At 46.0% G+C, this 22,855-nt stretch overlaps 1 protein-coding gene across 4 annotated transcripts in view; it reads left to right on the forward strand.

The window, feature by feature from the left end:
- The first annotated feature begins 339 nt into the window (after positions 1-339).
- The window catches only part of ARHGAP36 (Rho GTPase activating protein 36), a 78,769-nt gene continuing 56,253 nt past the window's right edge, over positions 340-22,855 (forward strand). For 2 of the 4 annotated variants that reach the window (XM_038416441.2, XM_043492464.1), the window contains exon 1: positions 418-586. The gene's annotated coding sequence lies outside the window, so the exon portion shown is untranslated. Of the gene's footprint in view, positions 618-22,855 lie in introns of all 4 variants that reach the window. The other 2 variants (XM_038416442.2, XM_038416438.2) reach the window with 2 other exon arrangements.

Genomic DNA, 22,855 nt, shown 5'->3' on the forward strand with positions numbered 1-22,855 from the left:
TCTGCTGGCAAAACTTTCTAATGTAAACATGGCCTGAAGTGCTGCTTGTATTTCCTTTGCTGCTAAGTGTTCTGCAATCAACAGCGACTGCTGGCAATCAGCCTATTATGAACAATACTGGCCATTTCAGAAGGATCTTGAAAGTTCTTGGGTTTCTCTTTGTGCCCATGCATTAATAGGATCTCTGCCCGTTCCCTTATTTTTTATGGCTAATGGTAAGAAAAGAATGGGAGCAGTTAAGACTGAGACCAGAAATGAATAATTATCCCTTTGCCTAAGGAATAAACACCAGCAGCCCTGGGAGCTGTATTTCTCTTTTAAGCTAATCCTCCCCTCTTCTACACATGATGTTTCTAGCTTTCATTTGTCTTGGCAGGAAATTCATCTTTTCTCTTCCCTTTCCCACCCCCTCCTTTCTCTGTTGCCAGATGCTGTTCTTCCCTGCCTCACTTCTAATCCTGATAAAGTTAGGGTAAGCTCATTTAATGCACGCTGCACAGTGTCTGGGGAGACGGAGTGAAGACAACAGTTTAAAGCAAGCATCTTAACAATCTCCAGAACTTCACCTTGAGAAAGGAGCCCAGATGTAAGTTGTGAGCTGAAAATGAAGCCATAAGGTAAACAAAACTCCTTTGCTCCTGTTTGTATGGGGTATATTTATCTGCTGAAGGGCAGTGGCAAATGCATTTCTGGGTAAACTGGGTCTACAAACAGCTTTGGAAACAGAGGAACTGATGCATCTTAAGAGTTTGCTGTTTGATTTAATGAATCTCACAAAGATCCATCCCTAAAAACAGGTGGAGAGGATTTCATTGTAAAGAGGAGAGTGGTTGTAAATTTCGCTTGAAGGGAAAGATTTGCTCACAGACGTTTGCAGTGGATACTTAGCACTTCTGCTTTTAAAGCTTCCAGAGGCTATTCAGCCATTCAGTTACAGACTAATTAAAGCCTTAGTGCTTCTTGCCCAGTGTGCTTTGGAGTTCAGGGGGAAATGCGAGGAGAGCTTTTCAAACAGCGAGGCATTGTACTGGGCTGGATGTGAGAGCTGTGCTGCCAGTTACCTGCTTGGAATTTATTCTCACCCAATTTTATATCTGATGGACAAAAATGAGCGTCACAGATCTTAGTGAACATGAGAAAGCAAATGGAAATTTCTTCTGATGTCTCTTTCTATGCTGCAGGGCTAATGGGGGCTGGAGAGCAGTGCAGACTATTGTGGGGTGAACTGAGGTGTAGATATTAAGGCAACAAGGTACTCTTAGATCATCTGGTCTGAAACTTTTGTACATCACATGCGACAGAACCTCACCCAGTGATTCCTGAATCAATCCCAATAGAATCATACAATATCAGGGTTGGAAGGGACCTCAGGAGGTCATCTAGTCCAACTCCCTGCTCAAAGCAGGACCAGTCCTCAACTAAATCATCCCAGCCAGGGCATTCTCAAGCCTGACCTTAAAAACCTCTAAGGAAGGAGATTCCACCACCTCCCTAGGTAACCCATTCCAGTGCTTTACCACCCTTCTAGTGAAACAGTTTTTCCTAACATCCAACTTAAACCTCCCCCACTGCAACTTGAGACCATTACTCCTTGTTCTGTCATCCGCCACCACTGAGAACAGCCTAGATCCATCCTCTTTGGAACCCCCCTTCAGGTAGTTGAAAGCAGCTATCAAATCCCCCCTCATTCTTCTCTTCTGCGGACTAAACAATCCCAGTTCCCTCAGCCTCTCCTCATAAGTCATGTGCTGCAGCCCCCTAATCATTTTTGTTGCCCTCTGCTGGATTCTTTCCAATTTTTCCACATCCTTCTTGTAGTGTGGGGCCCAAAACTGGACACAGTACTCCAGATGAGGCCACACCAATGTCAAATAGAGGGGAATGATCACGTCCCTTGATCTGCTGGCAATGCTCCTACTTATACATCCCAAAATGCCATTGGCCTTCTTGGCAACAAAGGTACATTGCTGACTCATATCCAGCTTCTCATCCACTGTAACCCCTAGGTCCTTTTCTGCAGAAAAATAGCTTGGATGAAATGGGTATGCTCAATGTGCAGCCTCTCATGTGGGTAAAGGGGCATACACTGTTGTCAAGCTATAACAGGACTGAAGTGTTGTGCTCCAGGATGCAAATTAATGGACGTTAGGTGGGTTAGGTCACAGGTGCATCCTTACTGGGGTTAACAAGAGTTTAGGTGCGCAGGACCTTACAGAGCTGCTGGGGTTCATGGAGGCAGGCACCATAGTGCAGTCTGTTACAGGGTTAACAGCAAATGGGGCAGGCCTTGGCAGGAAAGCTGTTTTTCAACTCCAGTGTTGCATTTCTTGTTACAGTGAGTGCCTGACCATGTTCTGTCTAGTTCAGATTGCTCAAGAGTTTCCATTATAACCCCCTATTTTCACATGCAGATAACTGGAACTATATACAGAGTCTGCTGCAGCTGACCCCAAATCTATCCTAGTTCTTTTCCCACCCTACAGTTATGCAGCAAGTGTATGATTAACATTCTGTCACATGTGATTCATTCTGTCTCTCAGCCTCTTCCCAGGGCAGATGTGTGGGTGCAGTGGAGTGTTTTAGTTTGGGAGGGTGCTTTTATTTTTCTTATATGCACACGCTGCTCTGTGTTTCCATTAGCAAAGGCAGGTTGGAGAGTGTCTTGCGCTGGGGAAGTTAGTGATGATCCTTAGCTCCTGAAGGAGTTAATTTCCCCAATCTCAGATCATCCCCAAAGAAAGCTCTGTCTCATGCACAGGTGAGCTTTACCCTTGCAGTGGCCCTTGGTTTTGGGGAGAATGAAGGTGGCTTCCACAGGGTAGAAGTTTCTCTCTGGTGGCTTTAAAGGTTATAAGTAGAGGAATCTTCACTGGGAAGTACATCTGGGGCAGCATGATGGAGTCAAGAGGGTATCAGGATGGACATTGACTGGCCAGATCTGAGTAGTGGCTCAATGGAGAGACAGTCAGCAGCGGTGGATGTGATAGTAGTGTACCACTGTGTCATCGATCCTCTTTAGGGTGAATGGCTGGTCTATACTAGTGCAACCACCATTGCTAGAACAGGTGAAAAACTCCCTAACCTGGTACACTCCACTGGCTCCAAAATGCCCTTCCCAGCCCAGCGTGCTCTCCACTGGTTTCTGGGCCCAGTGCACAATGTATCCTCGCAGAGTAGCCCAATATCTCCCTTCTGTTTTGGGCAACCAAGTTCCTCTAAAGTAATGTACGATTTCTCAAGGAGTTAGCTAAGGAGATATCTAAGCCATTAGCGATTATCTTTGAAAACTCATGGAAGACGGGGGAGATTCCAGAGGACTGGAAAAGGGCAAATATAGTGCCAATCTATAAAAAGGGGAATGAGGACAATCTGGGAAGTTACAGACTAGTTAACTTAACTTCGGTACCCGAAAAGATAATGGAGCAAATAATCAGGCATTCTGTTTGCAAACACCTAGAAGATAATAAGGTGATAAGTAATACTCAGCCTGGATTTGTCAAAAACAAATGATGTCAAATCAACCTAATAGTTTTCTTTGACAGGGTAATAAGCCTTGTGGATAGGGTGGAAGCAGTAGACATGGTATATCTTGACTTTAGTAAGGCTTTTGATACTGTCTCGCATGACAGTCTCAAAAACAAACTAGGGAAATACAATCTAGATCAGTGGTTCTCAACCAGCGGCCTGTGGGATGCTTGCGGCCCAATCAGCTCACAGCTGCGGCCCATGTGACATCCTCAGGGCCATACAGGTAGTATTGTATGTGGCCCACAATGGTAAAAAGGTTGAGAACTATTGACCTAGATGGAGCTACTATACGGTGAGTGCAATCCCACAGAGTAGGTATCTGTGGTTCAGAGTCAAGCTGGAAGGGCATATCGAATGGGGTCCCTCAGGGATCAGTTCTGGGTCCAGTCTGTTCAATGTCTTCATCAGTGATTTAGATAATGGCATAGAGAGTACAATTATAAAGTTTGTGGACAATACTAAGCTGGGAGTGGTTGAAAGTGCTTTGGTGGATAGGATTAAAATTCAAAATGATCTGGACAAATTGGAGAAATGATCTGAAGTCAATTCGATGAAATTCAATAAGAACAAATGCAAAGTACTCCACTTAGGAAGGAACGAAGTTGCACACATACAAAATGGGAAATGACTGCCTAGGAAGGAGTACTAAGGAAAGGGATCTGGGGGTTATAGTGGATCACAAGCTAAATATGAGTAAGAGAGTCACACTGTTGGGGAAAAAAGTGAACATCATTCTGGGATGTATTAGCAGGACTATTGTAAGCAAGACACATGAAGTAATTTTTTCACTCTACTCTGTGTTGCTAAGGCCTCAACTGGAGAATTGTGTCCAGTTCCAGGTGCCACATTTCAGGAAAGATGTGGACAAATTGGAGAAAGTCCAGGGAAGAACAACAAAAATGATTAAAGATCTAGAAAACATGACCTATGGGGAAAGACTGAAAAAATTGGGTTTGTTTAGTCTGGAGAAGAGAAGGCTAAGGGGGGGGGATATGATAACAGTTTTCAAGTACATAAAAGGTTGTTACAAGGAGGGGAGTAGAAATTGTTCTCCTTAACTTCTGAGGATAGAACAAAAAACAATGGGCTTAAATTGCAGCAAGGGAGATTTAGGTTGAACATTAGGAAAAACTTCCTAACTGTTAGGGTAGTTATGCACTGGAATAAATTGCCTAGGGAGGTTATGGAATCAGTCATTGGAGGCTTTTAAGAATAGTTTAGAGAAACACCTGTCAGGGATGGTCTAGTTATTACTTAGTCCTGCCTTGAGGGCAGGGAACTGGACTAGATGACCTCTCGAGGTCCCTTCCAGTCTTTTACTTCTATGATTCTTCCTCCACCATAAAAGAGAAATGACAATTCTGATTAGGCTAAGACAAATGCAAATATTTAAATAAAGGGATGCAGCTGGGCAGGATAACCACATTTATTACACTGCTCTGTCCAATAGTGACTGAGGGAGGATCTAACATCTACTAACATCTTCCCTAACATTTACAGTTAGTTGCCAAGTTATCTTTATACGTATCCCTTAATTCTGAAGAATAGAATTTTCTCCTTTGCTTTTTGGGAGGGAAATTCCTAGGAAGGTAGTCTGGCTATTCAGATTTGTAGTAGTTTATTTTATACTCTGAGTATGATCCTTTGTGATTACCATTAACCATGGGACTGATGACTCTGGTTGTGTTATGGAAATAAACATCTCATTCCAATGCTTTGTGTGTCTCCCTAGCTGTTTCGCTACCTCTAACTTATTCAGAGAATCTTCTGGCTGTGCTAATACTCCTCTTCAGTTGAATATGAGGAGCGGTTGTGGGCAGCCCTGACTTGTAGCTGGTTCTAGCTGAAAAAGACGTGATGTATTCCACTAAGGACTAGAGGCTTGCGGGGAATTGTGTTGTTCTGTTTCATAGATTAGCCTCCTACATCCAGTTTTTTGCAGTGTGATTATCATAAAAGGCAATTACATCAAATTTAAAGGCCTTTGTAGTATGCATGTTATCACTGTTGATGGGTTGTTGTAATTTTTTGAGTGGGGAGTTTGCCTAAGTAGCTTACTCAGATCACTGGCTGCTTTTCTTTGTGACAAATCCTGCCCCAGCAATGGTAAAAGCTGTCCCAGGAGATCTCTGCATCCCTATTTGATAATGACTTTGGCAGACATGCATCACATAGGGCCTTTGCGTGGCTTTGGCATTAATGTATGTGCTTTCCCCTGTGAAACTAGTAAGTAGGTTGTTATTTCCAAATCTATTTTATAAACATATTCAGCATGGCTTTTACTGGATATATTCAACCTTTTTGTATTAGTCACTGCTGAATCCATCTGATCTTGGCGATTTACCTCTAGTCAGAATTTTAATGGCATTTCTAAGAGCCTCCTGTGTGATTTGCTCATAGAATAATTTTATTTGTGTGTTAGGGATTAAGTAGCAAAGGGCCAGATTTTCAAAGATATGTAGGGCACCTAAAATGTAGATGGTGCCTAGTGGGGCTTGTAACAGTGTTTAAGCAGGCCAGGTGCCTAACTCTCCTTGATTCTCAAGGGAGTCAGCAGCCTAACCTGACCATGTGCTTTTTCAAATCTCACTAGGAACCATCAGCATCTTTAGGCGCCTCCATACCTTTAAAATTCTGATCCAAAGTTTCCAATTATCCTTTTTATGTCTTTATTCACTCAGAGGAGGAGGGTAGCTTTTGTAATAAACTTGAACTATTTGAAGAATGCCTTTAGTTTTAGTTATGAATTCCCTTGATTCCATTTAAAGATAGAATATGCAGTTACTGACTTGCTTTAAGCTCGTAAGATTAGCTAGCAAATGCTGCGATTTGCTGATGTGCTCGAAATATCTCTGCTGTTGGATCATATAACTAAATTGTGGGTTTTGAAAGACTGGGGAGTCAAGAGGCTTTCTCAGGACGTCCAGTCCCTTTAGCTTGTCCCTGCCAAGGTTCTCATAATAGTCTTTTTCCAATTTATATAATTTTACTAAGTCTCTTTAACTAATTAAAAATCTCTATCAAACCAAAACATAAGTACGGCCATACTGGGTCAGACCAAAACTCCATCGAGCCCAGTATCCTGTCTTCCAACAGTGGCCAATGCCAGGTGCCCCAGAAGGAATGAACAAGTGATCCATCCCCTATTGCCCATTCCCTGCTTCTGACAAACAGAGGCTAGGGACACCATCCCTGCCCATCCTGGCTAATAGCCATTGATGGACCTGTCCTCCAGGAACTTATCTAGTTCTTTTTTTGAACCCTGTGATAGTCTTGGCCACACACTATACCACACACCCCATTCTTCTCTGAGGAAGCGCATGAGAAAAAGAATGAACCATGCATGAAAGCTGCTAATCATTTTGCTCAGTGAATGATTCGAAGGTACTCTGGGCTAGATCACAAACTGCTTCTAAGTCCACCAGCGAGGCACTATGGACATTCTCAAGAGCACTGCTCAGCTAGGTGCCCAAAGTTTCACTGGCAGGCATGTACTAAGCCACCAAAGCATTGGTGCTGTCCCACCCCTAACAAGCTGGTTGGAGCCCTAACTTAGACCTAGGCCCCGGCAGGATTCTCAAATGAAGCTTTCCCCCGCCTACCTTGCCAGCAGGGCCCAATCCTGCAGGCATAATCAAAGCATGCCTACGACTGATACCTGTCATAAAAGACAGCCGGGGCAGAGCAGGTGAGTTGTGTGCCCAAACTTAGAGGTTAGACCACTTACTAGGCTGTGGGAAACGGAAGTTCAAGACCCTGTAAAAATAATTAAACATTCATTAGAGCAAAGTGGAACTGCTCCAGCAGTAGAGATTGAGAGAGACGTTCCATGGTATACTCTGTAGCCTGGTGATCAGGGCATTTAAGTCCCACCTGCAAAGCAGGGATGTGAAAGCAGGTCTCCCATGTCCAGGAGATTGAGGATTTCACTTAGCATGGTGGCTGGAGGTTTACTGTTGTGGGCTTAGCCCTCAGACACTGTGGTGATGAGGGTAGTGTTGAATCTGTATAGACAGACTCTTTGAGGCTATACCTTTTCAGCAATTTATTTTTAATTATCTATTTCACAGTATTTTTCTCCATCACAGTTTTTAACTCAAGCTGTTTTGATTTCTTTTTCTTTTAACTGAATATTTTAACCCCTTTTTGGGAAGCATTATTATAGACTGTGACCTCCATGCTGGCAAGGGATGTTTTTCTGTATGGCTGATGATGACACTGCTTCCATTCTGTGTACGTGTTCTCAATTTTAACTCCATCTGCATCAGGTTTTTGGGGTGGGGATTTCCTTCTGGGTTAGTGACATGCCTTGGGATCAAGGTAGGGAGGAGCTGAGGCACCCTACCCTATGGAGCCACTGACTTCCATACAGCAATGGTACCAGGTGAGTGAGGAGGCTCTACAGAGCACAGGGATCCCTGAGGAGGCAGGGAGAGTGAGGAGCTGTCCTGAATCAGCTTCTAAGTCATTTTCCCACTATTCCCAAGGCTCCAACAACCCACACCTTGACTCCTGCTTCCCCCCATAGCACTGCATCCCTGTGAACTTCCTGAAGTCCACAGGACCTGCTGCAGACTTTAGTAAGCCTGCCCATAAGCCCAATGTTGACACTACACAGATCCACAGCAGCTCCTGCTCCCTGATATCTGGGACTGGGAGTAGGCATACATGTATGGAACTGGGGGAGCTTTCGGCAGGGACTAGTTGACTCAAGGAAGATGGTGGTGAGCCATGGAAACAGGAGAACTGACCTGGCCAAGAAAAGGCTGTAGAGCCAGAGCTCTGCAGGTGTACTGAGCTGAGGCAATGGTGGAGAATCTGGGAGTTTAGGATATATGCGGGGTTAGAAGTGTTCCCGAGGCTAGAGGACATCCATGTGACTGCCTATACGGGGCTGTACGCTGCTGATAGCTGTCGTTTCCCACAATTCCCCTTTTCACACAGTGGCAAGTAGTAAGGAGGCTCTTCAGAATGGAGTATTCCATGCTTCAGCCTCATCCCAGTGCCAGGAAACAGGTTGAGGTGCTTTGACACAGTACGGTTTCTACACAGGGAACTAGCACCTCATCAGTCCATCCGAGTTCTTTGAACCTAGACATAAAATAGTAGATGAAGGAGAACTGGGTGACCTTATTTATTTGGGCTTTCAAAAAAACCCTGACAAAGTGTGTCACAAGAGACCAAGGAGATGGAGCAATCTTGAGGAGAGAGGCAAAGTACTATCATGCATCTGGAACAGGGTAAGAGAGAAAATAAAGACTAAGAAATGGGAGAAAGACAGATTTGGGGGCAAAGCGAGGGGAACAAAAAGTTGAACACCGTGAAATGTCTTTGTTGCTACCATTTCCTTTTTTTAAAATGTAGAAAATGCCTTACAAAGTAGCTACGTTAAAAGGAATGCAAAGTAAAGGCCTGAAAAGTCAGGAAATGACAAAGTTACAATTGCCTGTGAAATCTTAATCCTGCCTCCTTGTGAGTTTGCCTTAGGATACAGCTTTTTTTTATTAACATGAAAAGCTTGATCATAATGCTCTCTGAATATTTTGCCATAATCTAATTGTGGTTCAGTAAACATTTTTTCAACCTTCTTGTGCACTTCAGCAGCTTCAGGAATTGAAGTGAATTCCTCTGCACAGAAACAAGGGGCATTGCTACTGACTTAAATGTTTGGAGTAATTCGCCAGTAAACCTTCAATTCCCCACTAATTCCCCAGCTCAATATTTGCTACCTTCTGGCAACCAATCGATTCATAGATTCCAAGGCCAGTAGGGACCATTGTGATCAGACCTAGTCTGACCTGTCTAACGCAGGCTGCAGAACTTCCCCAAAAAAATTCCTAGAGTGTATTCTGCAGAAAAACATCTAATCTTAATTTCAAATTGCCAGGGATGGAAAATCCGCTGCAAGTCTTAATAAATTGTTCAGTGTAACCAACTCTTGCAATTTTATCTGAGTTGTGAGATATTTGGTGTTTTTCTTAAAGCCACAGCTCCTGGAGCCATGTAATTACAACTTATAGTTTTTAAAAAATTGAAGTTTCTAGCCCTTGTGGTTTCAGAGAAGCCTGAAAATGTAACACCTAAATGCTCAATCTCCCCTCCCCACAAAAGAACCCAAAACTTATTATTTTAAAAATCTGACAATTTTAAGCCAATCTCTATTTTGGGGGCCAGACTCATGATTTTTCAATACTTGGGTTTGGCCATATTGTAACATCTTGTCTATATTTGGATCACAAATTAGGTATGAACCAACAATGTGATGCAGTTGCAAATAAGGCAGTTTGTATCTGGTGGCTGCAACGCATTTATTGTGAAAGAATTTGCACATACAGGTCTTGATGCTGCAGGTGAATCTATGGGGGTGACCAGTGCACATGTGAGGGACACCACTGAACTCCAGGTGCAAATTTTAACAGTAAGGGTAAAAAACAACAACATTTGAATGACTGGCCTGGGGATGGGGTGGATTTGCTGTCACGTGGAATCTCTCAATCACGATTGGTTGTAGCTTTCTAAAAGATATGCTCTAACTCAGTGTTCCTCAGCGGTTGAGGCACGACCCACAAGTGACCAGGAAAGGCAATCAGGGGGGTTGTGCAGTGCAGAAAATTATTATAATTATAAAGCAAAGAAAAAAAAGTTTCCAGAATAATTTTGGAGCAGCCTAAACATTAAAAACTATCTCGCTCCCCCCACTACCCGCAAATAAGGCCCTTTAAGACCAAATATTCTTTGTCAAGCTCTCAACATACACAGGCTAGAATTGTTCTCGTTGTAAATATAAGCAGGTGAATGGGGCTTGCAAACATTTTTGACTTCCAGTAAGGGGTCGCCAACCTGGAAAGGTTGAGAAACATTGCTCTAACTTAACCACAGGACTCTGGCATGTGCTATGCAGGTCAGACTAGCTGATTATAATGTCTCTCCTGGCCTTAAAATCCATGACTCTGTGCCCTGGTCTACACTGCGGGGGGGGGAGGAGGGCAATCTAAGTTACGCAACTTCTTATTATAATTATATTATTATAATTATTCACGTAGCTGAAGTTGATGTATTTAGATTGACTTACTGTGGCGTCTTCTCCGCGGTGAGTCGACTGGTGCCACTCCCCCGTCGACTCCGCCTGCACCTCTTGTGGTGCTGGAGTACAAGAGTCAGCAGGAGAGCACACGGGGGTTGATTTATCGTGTCTAGACTAGACACGATAAATCGACCTCCACTAGATCGATCTCTGCCCACTGTTCCGGCAGTTAGTGTAGACATACCCTTAGAAAATCGGGCTCTATAGAGACACCACAGTCTGGCCATGCACAACCCACTGCTGGATTCAGACCACATCTAGTATCATCTCTCATATACTTTCCATCCAAGTCTTTTGAGTGCAGTTTTAGAGTCAGCCAAGAAGGGCCCGATGTTACTACATGAATATTTTTCTTGAAAAAGCCTCATCTTAGTCACATGGCACTTATGCTCATTCTCGTGTCTTTAGACTATACCATATATTCCAGTGAACGGCGATGATCAGTTTCACACTTGTAAATAGCTCCTCCCTCAGTAGTTATTTTTGCACGCTCAGTTGGCTTGCTGTAAACACGACCCCACCCCTCAGTACTCAGACCCACATGCTCAGCAGACAGCATCTAAATACATTCTCTTGGATCACTTCAGCCATTGCAACCTTGACACAGGATGGAGCAGTTCAGCTTTCTTGACATATGGAAGTTAAGTGTTTTGGAAGACATGTTGGTTGCAAATATAGCATGAGCTACTTGCTTATCTATGTAGTTTTTGAATCAGGCACAGTAAGGATGTTAATGATGCCGGCGGGATTAGTGCTGCAGAGTCATTAATGCTGCTAGTGCTGCTGTTCTTGGAGCTCCAGTGTTAGCTGCATGAGCAGATGGTGCAGCATGCTGATTCAGCAGACCTCAATGTTATGCATAAAGAAAGACCACAGGCTTGGTTTGATGGCGAAGGTGCTCAGCCAGGTTTATTGTCAGCAAAGCATGTTACTAGCGCCCTGTCCAATGGGTCACAGGGACACAAACACTTGTATGCGCATGACAAGGTAAAGGCTCCATCAACATAACAGGATGCTATGCCCTCAGCCAATCCAAAGATATCCCTCCTATGACTTCCCTTTTGTACATTGATACAAACAAGTTATGTGTTGTGCCCCTGATGTTGTTAGTTACCACTCTTCTCCTTATACCTGCTCGTCCAGGAGTTCTCAACCTTTTTCTTTCTGAGGCCCACCCCCTCAACATGGTATAAAAATTCCATGGTCCACCTGTACCATAATAACTGGTTTTCTGCATATAAAAGCCAGAGCCAGCATTATGGGGTAGGCAAGCAGGGCAATTTCCTGGGGCCCCATGAAGCTACATTGCTCAGCGTTTGGCTTCAGCCCCGGGTGCTGGGCTCAGGGCCCTGAAATTCAGCCACATGCAGTGGGGCTTTGGCTTTCTACACTGAGCCCCCGCGAGTCTAATGCTGGCCCTGCTTGGCGGCCTGCCCAGGGGCCCCGGATCGCTGGTTGAGAACCACTGCACTAGTTCAAACAAAACATCCTCATCCCTTATCCTGTCATTCTATCCTTCTCTTATGAGGGATTGGTATGTTCCTGTACAATTTCCTGGGAATTTGTTTATGTAATTACTTGAGAGATCCGTGTGTCTTTGTACCATCCTTTCTGGTCAGGAATGTACGTACTTGGTCAGCCAATACTTGGTGTGTTACTATTCTGCCAAGGCCAGGCCTCTTTTGGTTTGCAGCCTTTGGTTCACACTGTTATTTATGTCTAGGGCTCCAGCAAGGCTTACATCCTGGACTTGTCTTTTTTGGCCCATATAAGCTTTAAGTGTGAAATTGCTTAGTAGAGGAAACCTCTGTGTAAAATAGAAAATTCTACTAACAATTAAGAAACAAATTAAAGTGATTTAAGACTATAAAAAGGGAAGAAAGCAAAGGAATAATGTAAATAATCCATGTATTTAAATAATACCTATTTAAATGAAGAAAAATCTTGATTTAATAAAAAATATGATTTTAAATTTAAAAGCAAAACCAGGATTTAGATGCACCCTGATGGGAAAGTATTAAGATTGCACATCTCTAGGATGAGTCATTTCCTTCTCTACCCCACTATGTAGGAGGCATGTTGAGGGAGGGAGGAAGGAAGGGGAATGACTGGAGTGCAAGTCACTCAGGCAGTTGCAAGCTGTTTCTCAGCCTATAGGAGTCTATTGCAAGCGGTCTTAAGTTAGAGCAGTGGTTCTCAACCTTTCCAGACTACTGTACCCCTTTCAGGAGTCTGATTTGTCTTGTGTGCCCCAAGTTTTACCGCACTTAAAAACCACTTGCTTACAAAACCAGACATAAAAATACAAAAGTGTCACAGCACACTGTTACTGAAAAACTGCTCACTTTCTCATTTTTACCATATCATTTTTACCCTATAAATCAATAGGAATATAAATATTGTACTTACATTTCAGTGTATAGTGCAGGGGTGGGCAAACTACGGCCTACGGGCCGGATCCGGCCCGCAAGCCGTTTTAAGCCAATCCACGAGCCGCACCACGTGGCTCAGCCCTGCTTTGGCGCTCCGGCTGGGGCACTGGGTCAGGGGCTGTACCAACAGCTCAGCCCCACTTCGGCCGGGGCACTGGGTCAGGGGCCACATCTGGTGGGGGAGGGATAGCTCAGAGTATTGGCCTGCTAAACCCAGGGTTGTGAGTTCAATCCTTGAGGGTGCCATTTAGGGATCTAGGGCAAAAATTGGAGATTGGTTCTGCTTTGAGCAGGGGGTTGGACTAGACGATCTCCTGAGGTCCCTTCCAACCCTGATATTCTGTGATTCTATGTGGCTCCTGGAAGCAGCACCGCACGGCTCCTGGAAGCCGTGGTATGGCCCCACTCCGTCTCCTACACGCGCCAATGGCCCCCTAGAATATCATAGAATCATAGAATATCAGGGTTGGAAGGGACCTTAGGAGGTCATCTAGTCCAACCCTCTGCTCAAAGCAGGACCAATCCCCAACTAAATCATCCCAGCCAGGGCTTTGTCAAGCCTGACCGTAAAAACCTCTAAGGAAGGAGATTCCACCATCTCCCTAGGTAATGCATTCCAGTGCTTCACCACCCTCCTAGTGAAAAAGTTTTTACTAATATCCAACCTAAACTTCCCCCACTGCAACTTGAAACCATTACTCCTTGTGTCATCTGGTACCACTGAGAACAGTCTAGATCCATTCTCTTTGGAACCCCCTTTCAGGAAGTTGAAAGCAGCTATCAAATCCCCTCTCATTCTTCTCTTCTGCAGACTAAACAATCCCAGTTCCCTCAGCCTCTCCTCATAAGTCATGTGTTCCAGTCCCCTAATAATTTTTGTTGCCCTTCGCTGGATGCTTTCCAATTTTTTTACATCCTTCTTGTAGTATGGGGCCCAAAACTGGACACAGTATTCCAGATGAGGCCTCACCAATGTCCAATAGAGGAGAACGTCGCTCGATCTGCTGGCAATGCCCCTACTTATACATCCCAAAATACCATTAGCCTTCTTGGCAACAATGGCACACTGTTGACTCATATCCAGCTTCTCATCCACTGTAACCCCTATGTCCTTTTCTGCAGAACTGCTGCCTAGCCATTCGGTCCCTAGTCTGTAGTGGTGCATGGGATTCTTCCATCCTAAGTGCAGGACTCTGCACTTGTCCTTGTTGAACCTCATCAGTTTTCTTTTTGTCCAATCCTCTAATTTGTCGAGGTGCCTCAGTATCCTATCCCTATCCTCCAGCGTATCTACCTCTCCTCCCAGTTTAGTGTCATCTGCAAACTTGCTGAGGGTGCAATCCACGCCATCCTCCAGATCATTAATGAAGATATAGAACAAAACTGACCCTTGGGGCACTCTGCTTGATACCGGCTGCTAACTAGACATAGAACCATTGATCACTACCCGTTGAGCCTGACGATCTAGGCAGCTTTCTATCCACCTTATAGTCCATTCATCCAGCCCATATTTCTTTAACTTGCTGGCAAGAATACTGTGGGAGATTGTGTCAAAAGCTTTGCTAAAGTCAAGGAATAACATGTCCACTGCTTTCCCCTCATCCACAGAGCCAGTTATCTCGTCATAGAAGGCAATCAGGTTGGTCAGGCATTACTTGTCCTTAGTGAATCCATGTTGACTGCTCCTGATCACCTTCCTCTCCTTCAAGTGCTTCAAAATGGATTCCTTAAAGACCTGCTCCATGATTTTTCCAGGGACTGAGGTGAGGCTGACTGGCCTGTAGTTCCCAGGATTCTCCTTCTTCCCTTTTTTAAAGATGGGCACTATATTAGCCTTTTTTCAGTCATTTGGGACCTCCCCCGCTCGCCATGAGTTTTCTAAGATAATGGCCAATGGCTCTGCAATCACATCTGCCAACTCCTTTAGCACTCTTGGATGTAGCGCATCCGGCCCCATGGACTTGTGCTCGTCCAGCTTTTCTAAATAGTCCCAAACCACTTTTTTCTCCACAGAGGGCTGGTCACCTCCTCCCCATGCTGTGCTGCCCAGCGCAGTAGTCTGGGAGCTGACCTTGTTCGTGAAGACAGAGGCAAAAAAAGCATAGAGTACATTAACTTTTTCCACATCCTCTGTCACTAGGTTGCCTCCTTCATTCAGTAAGGGGCCCATGCTTTCCTTGACTTTCTTCTTGTTGCTAACATACCTGAAGAGACTCTTCTTGTTACTCTTAACATCTCTTGCTAGCTACAACTCCAAGTGGTATTTGGCCTTCCTGATTTCACTCCTGCATGCCTGAGCAATATTTTTATACTCCTCCCTGGTCACTTGTCCAATCTTCCACTTCTTGTAAGCTTCTTTTTTGTGTTGAAAATCAGCAAGGATTTCACTGTTAAGCCAAGCTTGTTGCCATTTTTACTATTCTTTCTACACATTGGGATGGTTTGTCCCTGTAACCTCAATAAGGATTCTTTAAAATACAGCCAGCTCTCCTGGACTCCTTTCCCCCTCATGTTATTCTCCCAGAGGATCCTGCCCATCAGTTCCCTGAGGGAGTCAAAGTCTGCTTTTCTGAAGTCCAGGGTCTGTATTCTGCTGCTGTCTTGTCTTCCTTGTGTCAGGATCCTGAACTCGACCATCTCATGGTCACTGCCTCCCAGGTTCCCATCCACTTTTGCTTTCCCTACTAATTCTTCCTGGTTTGTGAGCAGCAGGTCAAAAAGAGCTCTGCCCCTAGTTTGTTCCTCCAGCACTTGCACCAGGAAATTGTCCCCTACAAGTTCCAAAAATTTCCTGGATTGTCTGTGCACCGCTGTATTGCTCTTCCAGCAGATATCAGGGTGATTGAAGTCTCCTATGAGAACCAGGGCCTGCGATCTAGTAACTTCTGTTAGTTGCCAGAAGAAAGCCTCGTCCACCTCATCCCCTTGGTCCGGTGGTCTATAACAGAGTCCCACCACAGCATCACCCTTGTTGCTCACACTTCTATACTTAATCCAGAGACTCTCAGGTTTTTCTGCAGTTTCATACCGGAGCTCTGAGCGGTCATACTGCTCTCTTACATAGAATGCAACTCCCCCACCTTTTCTGCCCTACCTGTCCTTCCTGAACAGTTTATATCCATCCATGACAGTACTCCAGTCATGTGAGTTATCTCACCAAGTCTCTGTTATTCCAATCACATTATAATTCCTTGACTGTGCCAGGACTTCCAGTTCTCCCTGCTTGTTTCCCAGGCTTCTTGCATTTGTGTATAGGTACTTAAGATAACTCATTGATTGTCACCCTCCGGCATTCCAATGGGACTGCAGGGGTGGTGCCTGTGGATGGGGCAGCGTGCAGAGCTGCCTGGCTGCGCTTCTGTGTAAGAGCCGGAGAAGGGACATGCTGCTGCTACCGGGAGCCGCTTGAGGTAAGCGCCGCTCAGAGCCTGCTCCCTCATCCTGTGGTTTAGTTACAGTGGAATGGGGATATTGGCTGTGCTTTGAAATGTTTCAGGGTATAGTTGCTAACAGGGCCGATGAGAGAAATCTCATCCATCGTCTGACACAAAACCTTATTACAGGTTGTTACAGTAACCATCAGCAGGTGAGAGCAGGCTGGTGTGTCTCCTTCTCCACCCTCTGCCCATCATTCACCTCCAATACTTCTGCCACCTCCTCCCATTCCTGTCCCACTAAGGCTATGTCTACACTACGAAATTAGGTCGAATTTATAGAAGTCGGTTTTGTAGAAAGCGTTTTTATACAGTCGATTGTGTGTGTCCCCACACAAATACTCTAAGTGCATTTAGTTGGCATTTAGTTGGTGGAGTGTGTCCACAGTACCGAGGCAACCATCGACTTCCGGAGTGTTGCACTGTGGATAGCTATCCCACAGTTCCTGTAGTCTCCGCCGCCCATTTGAATTCTGGGTAGAAATCCCAGTGCCTGATGGGGCAAAAACATTGCCACTGGTGGTTCTGGGTACATATCGTCAGGCACCCCCTTCCCTCCCTCCCTCTGTGAAAGCGACGGCAGACAATTGTTTCGCGCCTTTTTTCCTGGGTTACCTGTGCAGACGCCATACCACGGCAAGTATGGAGCCCGCTCAGCTCATATGTCTCCTGGGTGCTGGCAGACACAGTACTGCATTGCTACGCAGCAGCAGCTCATTGCCTTTTGGCAACAGACAGTGCAGTATGACTGGTAGCCATCATCGCTGTACTCCATGGTGCTCTTTTAGCCGACCTCGGTGAGGTTAGTCAGGGGCACCTGGGCAAACATAGGAGTGATTAAGCCAGGTCATTTCCCTTTTAAGTTTCATCTCATGGCAACTCAGTTCTGCCGGCAGTCCTACTGCACCATCTTCTAATGAGCAGCCAGGAGACAACAATGGCCAACAGTCATAGTGCGCTGTCTTCTGCCGAGCACGCAGGAGATGACAATGGCCAGCAGTCGTACTGCACTGTCTGCTGCCAGCAAGATGCATAAATGAATAGATTTATTTATTCATTCAATAGATTTATTATGCATAGATGAAGTGGATCAAAACAAGAAATAGACCAGATTTGTTTTGTATTAATTTTCCCCTCCTTTCCTCCGTGAAATCAACGACCGCTAAACCTAGGGTTTTGAGTTGTATCCTTGAGGGGGCCATTCTGTTTCTCCTTGATGCAAAGCCACCCCCTTTGTTGATTTTAATTCCCTGTAAGACAACCCTGTAAGCCATGTTGTCAGTCACCCTTCCCTCCGTCAGAGCAACGGCAGACAATCATTTCACGCCTTTTTTCAGCGCAGATGCCATAGCACTGGGAACATGGAGCCCGCTCAGATCACCGGGGCAATTATGAGCGCTATAAACACCGCGCGTGTTATCCAGCAGGATATGCAGAACCATAACCTGCAAGAAAAGTGAAACCAGGCGAGGAGGAGGTGACTGCAGCGTGGTGACGAGAGTGATGAGGACATGGACACAGACTTCTCTCAAAGTACGGGCCCCGGCAATTTGGCCATCATGGTGTCAATTGGGCAGGTTCATGGCGTGGAACAATTCTGGTCCTGGGAAACAAGCACAGAGTGGTGAGACTGCATAGTGTTGCAGGTTTGGGATGATTCCCAGTGGCTGCGAAACTTTTGCATGCATAAGGGCACTTTCATGGAACTTTGTGACTTGCTTTCCCCTGCCCTGAAGTGCGAGAATACCAAGATGAGAGCAGCCCTCACAGTTCACAAGCGAGTGGCGATAGCCCTGTGGAATCTTGCAACACCAGACAGCTACCGGTCAGTCGGGAATCAATTTGGAGTGGACAAATCTACTGTGGGGGCTGCTGTGATCCAAGTAGCCAACACTATCACTGACCTGCTGCTATCAAGGGTAGTGACTCTGGGAAATGTGCAGGTCATAGTGGATGGCTTTGCTGCAATGAGATTCCCTAACTGTGGTGGGGCGATAGACGGAACACATATCCCTATCTTGGCACCAGAGCACCAAGGCAGCCAGTACATAAACTGAAAGGGGTACTTTTCAATGGTGCTGCAAGCACTGGTGGATCACAAGGGACATTTCACCAACATCAACGTGGGATGGCCGGGAAAGGTATATGACGTTCGCATCTTCAGGAACTCTGGTCTGTATGAACAGCTGCAGCAAGGGACTTACTTTCCAGACCAGAAAATAACCACTGGGGATATTGAAATGCCTATAGTTATCCTTGGGGACCCAGCCTACCCCTTAATGCCATGGCTCATGAAGTCATACATACACAGGCACCCTGGACAGTAGTCAGGAGCTGTTCAACTATAGGCTGAGCAAGTGCAGAATGGTGGTAGAGTGTGCATTTGGGCATTTAAAAGTGTGCTGGCGCCGTTTACTGACTCGGTTAGACCTCAGAGAAACCAATATTCCCATTGTTATTACTGCTTGCTTTGAGCTCCACAATATCTGTGAGAGTAAGGGGAAGATGTTTATGGCGGGGTGGGAGGTTGAGGCAAATCGCCTGACTGCTGATTATGCGCAGCCAGACACTAGGGCAGTTAGAAGAGTACAGTAGCGTGCAGTGTGCATCAGAGAAGCTTTGAAAACCAGTTTCATGGCTGACCAGGCTACAGTGTGAAAGTTCTGTTTGTTTCTCCTTGATGGAAAGCCCCTGCCCCGGTTTCACTCTACTTTCCTGTAAGCTAAGCACACTCCCATCCCCCCTTTGATCTCTGCTTGCAGAGGCAATAAAGTCATTGTTGCTTCACATTCGTGCATTCTTTATTTATTTATCTATCACACAAATAGGGGGATAACTGCCAAGGTAGCCTGGGAGGGGTGATGGAGGAGGGAAGCACCGGGTGAGGTGGTGGAGGAGGGAAGGACAAGGCCACAATGCACTTCAAAACTTATTGAATGACAGCCTTCTTTTGCTAGGGCAATCCTCTGGGGTGGAGTGGCTGGGTGGCCAGAGGCCCCCCCACCGCGTTGTTGGCCATCTGGGTGAGGAGGCTATGGAACTTGGGGAGTAGGTGCTGTTGGGCAACCTTACACAGGGACTGTAGCGACGGTCTGTGCTCCTGCTGCCTTTCCTGCAGCTCAACCATACGCTGGAGCATATGAGTTTGATCCTACAGCAGCCTGAGCGTTGACTCCTGCCTTCTTTCAGCAAGCTGACGCCACCTACCATCTTCAGTCCACCACCTCTCCTCACGGTCATATTGTGTTTTCCTGCACTCTGAGATTGTCTGCCTCCAGGTATTTGGCTGTGCTCTGTCAGTGTGGGAGGACAGCATGAGGTCAGAGAACATTTCATCACGAGTGCATTTTTTTCGCCTTCTAATCTTCGCTAGCCTCTTGGAAGGAGAAACATATGCGGCTGGTGGAGGGAAAAAAAAGGGAGTGGTAGTTAAAAAGACACATTTTAGAGAACAATGGGTACACTTTTTCACGGTAAACCTTGCTGTTAACATTACATAGCACATGTGCCTTCATTACAAGGTCGCATTTTGCCTCTTATTGAGAGTATGCGGGTTTGGTGTGAGAGATCACTCACGCAGGGCCGGGCAGCAGAATTCTGCTTGCAGGCAGTCATGATAAGCCACAGTCTTTTGACTTCTTTAAACTTCATAACCTGTGAAAATGGTTTCAAACAGCAGCGCCCTCATTTCCCATAGCAAGCACCCATTGGGTTGGCCCTTTAAAATGGGTTGGCCATTTAAAAGGAGGGGCTGCGGTTTTTGGGAGCAGAAACCCAACTAACTCCTCCCCCCCCACACCCAATTCCCCCCCCACACCCATGCTTCACCCCTCCCCCCACCATGTGCAGGGAAGATTTCTGTTCAGCCAGAGGCAAACAGCCCAGCAGGAATGGCCACCTCTGAATGTCTGCTTACTAAAACCACCCTATTTCAACCCGGTGACCATGAATGATATCACTCTCCTGAGAGTAACACAGAGAGATAAAGAACGGATGTTGTTTGAATGCCAGCAAAGGACCATACGCTGCAGTGCTTTGTTCTGCAATGATTCCTGACTACATGCTACTGGCCTGGCATGGTAAAGTGTCCTACCATGAAGGACGGAATAAGGCTGCCCTCCCCAGAAACCTTTTGCAAAGGCTTTGGGAGTACATCCAGGAGAGCTTTATGGAGATGTCCCTGATGGATTTCCGCTCCATCCCCAGACAGGTTAACAGACTTTTCCAGTAGCTATACTGTATTGGGAGTACATACAGGAGAGCTTTATGGAGATGTCCCTGGAGGATTTCTGCTCAATCCCCAGACACGTTAACAGACTTTTCCAGTAGCTGTACTGGCTGCGAATGCCATTAAACATGCTTGCTTTTAAACCATGTATAATATTTACAAAGGTACACTCACCAGAGGTCCCTTCTCCGCCTTCAGGGTCTGGGAGCCCGCCTTGGGTGGGTTCGGGGGGTACTGGGTCCAGGTCCAGGGTGATAAACAGATCTTGGCTGTTGGGGAAACCGGTTTCTCCGCTTCCTTGCTGTGAGCTATCTACAACCTCCTCATCATCATCATCATCTTCCTCGCCCCCAAAACCCACTTCCGTGTTGCCTCCCACTCCTTGAACGGAGTCAAAGCACAGGGCTGGGGTAGTGGTGGCTGCACCCCCCTAGAATGGCATGCAGCTCATCATAGAAGCGGCATGTCTGGGGCTCTGAACCGAAGTGGCCGTTTGCCTCTCTGTTTTTTTGGTAGGCTTGCCTGAGCTCCTTAATTTTCATGCGGCACTGCTGCGAGTCCCTGTTATAGCCTCTGTCCTTTATGCCATGGGAGATTTTTTCAAATATTTTGGAATTTCATTTTTTCGAACCGAGTTCTGCCAGCACGGATTCGCCTCCCCATACAGCGATCAGATCCTGTACCTCCTGTATGGTCCATGCTGGAGCTCTTCGGCGATTCTGGGACTGCATGGTCTCCTGTGATGATGAGCTATGCATGGTGACCTGTGCAGGTGAGCTTGCCTCGCTGACTAAACAGGAAATGAGATTCAAAAGTTCACGGGTCTTTTCCTGTATACCTGGCCATTGGATCTGAGTTGAGAGCGATGTCCAGAGCGGTCACAACTGAGCACCCTGGGATAGCTCCTGGAGGCCAGTACCGTTGAATTGCATCCATAGTACCCAAAATTCGACCCAGCAAGGCCGATTTCAGTGCTAATCCCCTCATCAGGGGTGGAGTAAAGAAATGGATTTTAAGAGCCCTTTAAGTCGGAAAAAAAGGGCTTTGTAGTGTGGACGGATGCAGGGTTAAATCGATATAATGCTGCTAAATTCGACCTAAACTCATAGTGTAGACCAGGTCTAAGCCATTGGCTGGCCCTGCACAACCCATTACCAGGTAAGAAGTTGCTCTGTGCTGTCTCCTGCCATGTGCTGCTGCATACAGTATCGCAGGCAGCAGCTCACTGGAGACCTGCACCCTACTGTGGGTATGTAGCCGGAGCTGCATGCTGGGCCCCTCAATCCCATTACCCATCTCCAGCTGGCACTCCTGCCTCTGTTTCCACCACACTTCCCCAGCCATACCCCTAGCCCCTGCCCCCAACCTGCCCTCTCCCATCCCACACAGGGGGATGTGTATCTTAACTATTCATTTTCTGGATTTCAGGTGTTTAAATTGGTTACCTTCATTCCCTGAACCCCAGATCCCAGCTCACATGGAGGGGCAGGGAGAGAGGCTGAGACAAGAGAAGCAGGGTCCCCCAGATCCCAGAGCACACAATGGGTGGAGGATGGCTCAGATCCCTGCAGAAGGATAGGACTCCCCCTGAGCCCAGCACACACATGTAAGGGGCGAATTCAGGGCTTATCAGACCCCCACTCCTAAACCCCCATCTTCATCTGCTACCTCAAATTCACCAACTCCTCCCATGTTCTCCCCTTTCCCCTCCCTGAGCCCCCAACCCCTCTTCCTACCCTTACCACACATTCCCATTATCCACCTCCTCATAATACCCACTCCCTCACTGCAGACTGTGATCGAATACACCCATGTATTCACACCTTACACATCATTGTAATAATCTCTAGCCAGGTGTCAGCAATGTTCATTGGCAATTACCTATCCAGTAGCCATTCTTTGGCAAGGAATGGGGCAGGAAAATATTGAGGTGTATTTTAGCAAACAGCAGCATGGAACCTCTTTAACCAGGAGATGCCATAGGAAGGAACTTTATGTAGGGGAAAACCTCAGGAAAATGCATTTCAAAGGGGCCTGGATTATAAAAGTGAGGGGCAAAACACCCTTGGTATTTTCTCTCTCTCTCTCTTGCTCACTCTTTCACCTGAGAAGACAAAGGAAACAGCCCTTTGTGGGCAGATCCTGATTT

This window comes from Dermochelys coriacea, chromosome 9 (genome assembly GCF_009764565.3).
Source record: "Dermochelys coriacea isolate rDerCor1 chromosome 9, rDerCor1.pri.v4, whole genome shotgun sequence".
Taxonomy (NCBI): domain Eukaryota; kingdom Metazoa; phylum Chordata; order Testudines; family Dermochelyidae; genus Dermochelys; species Dermochelys coriacea.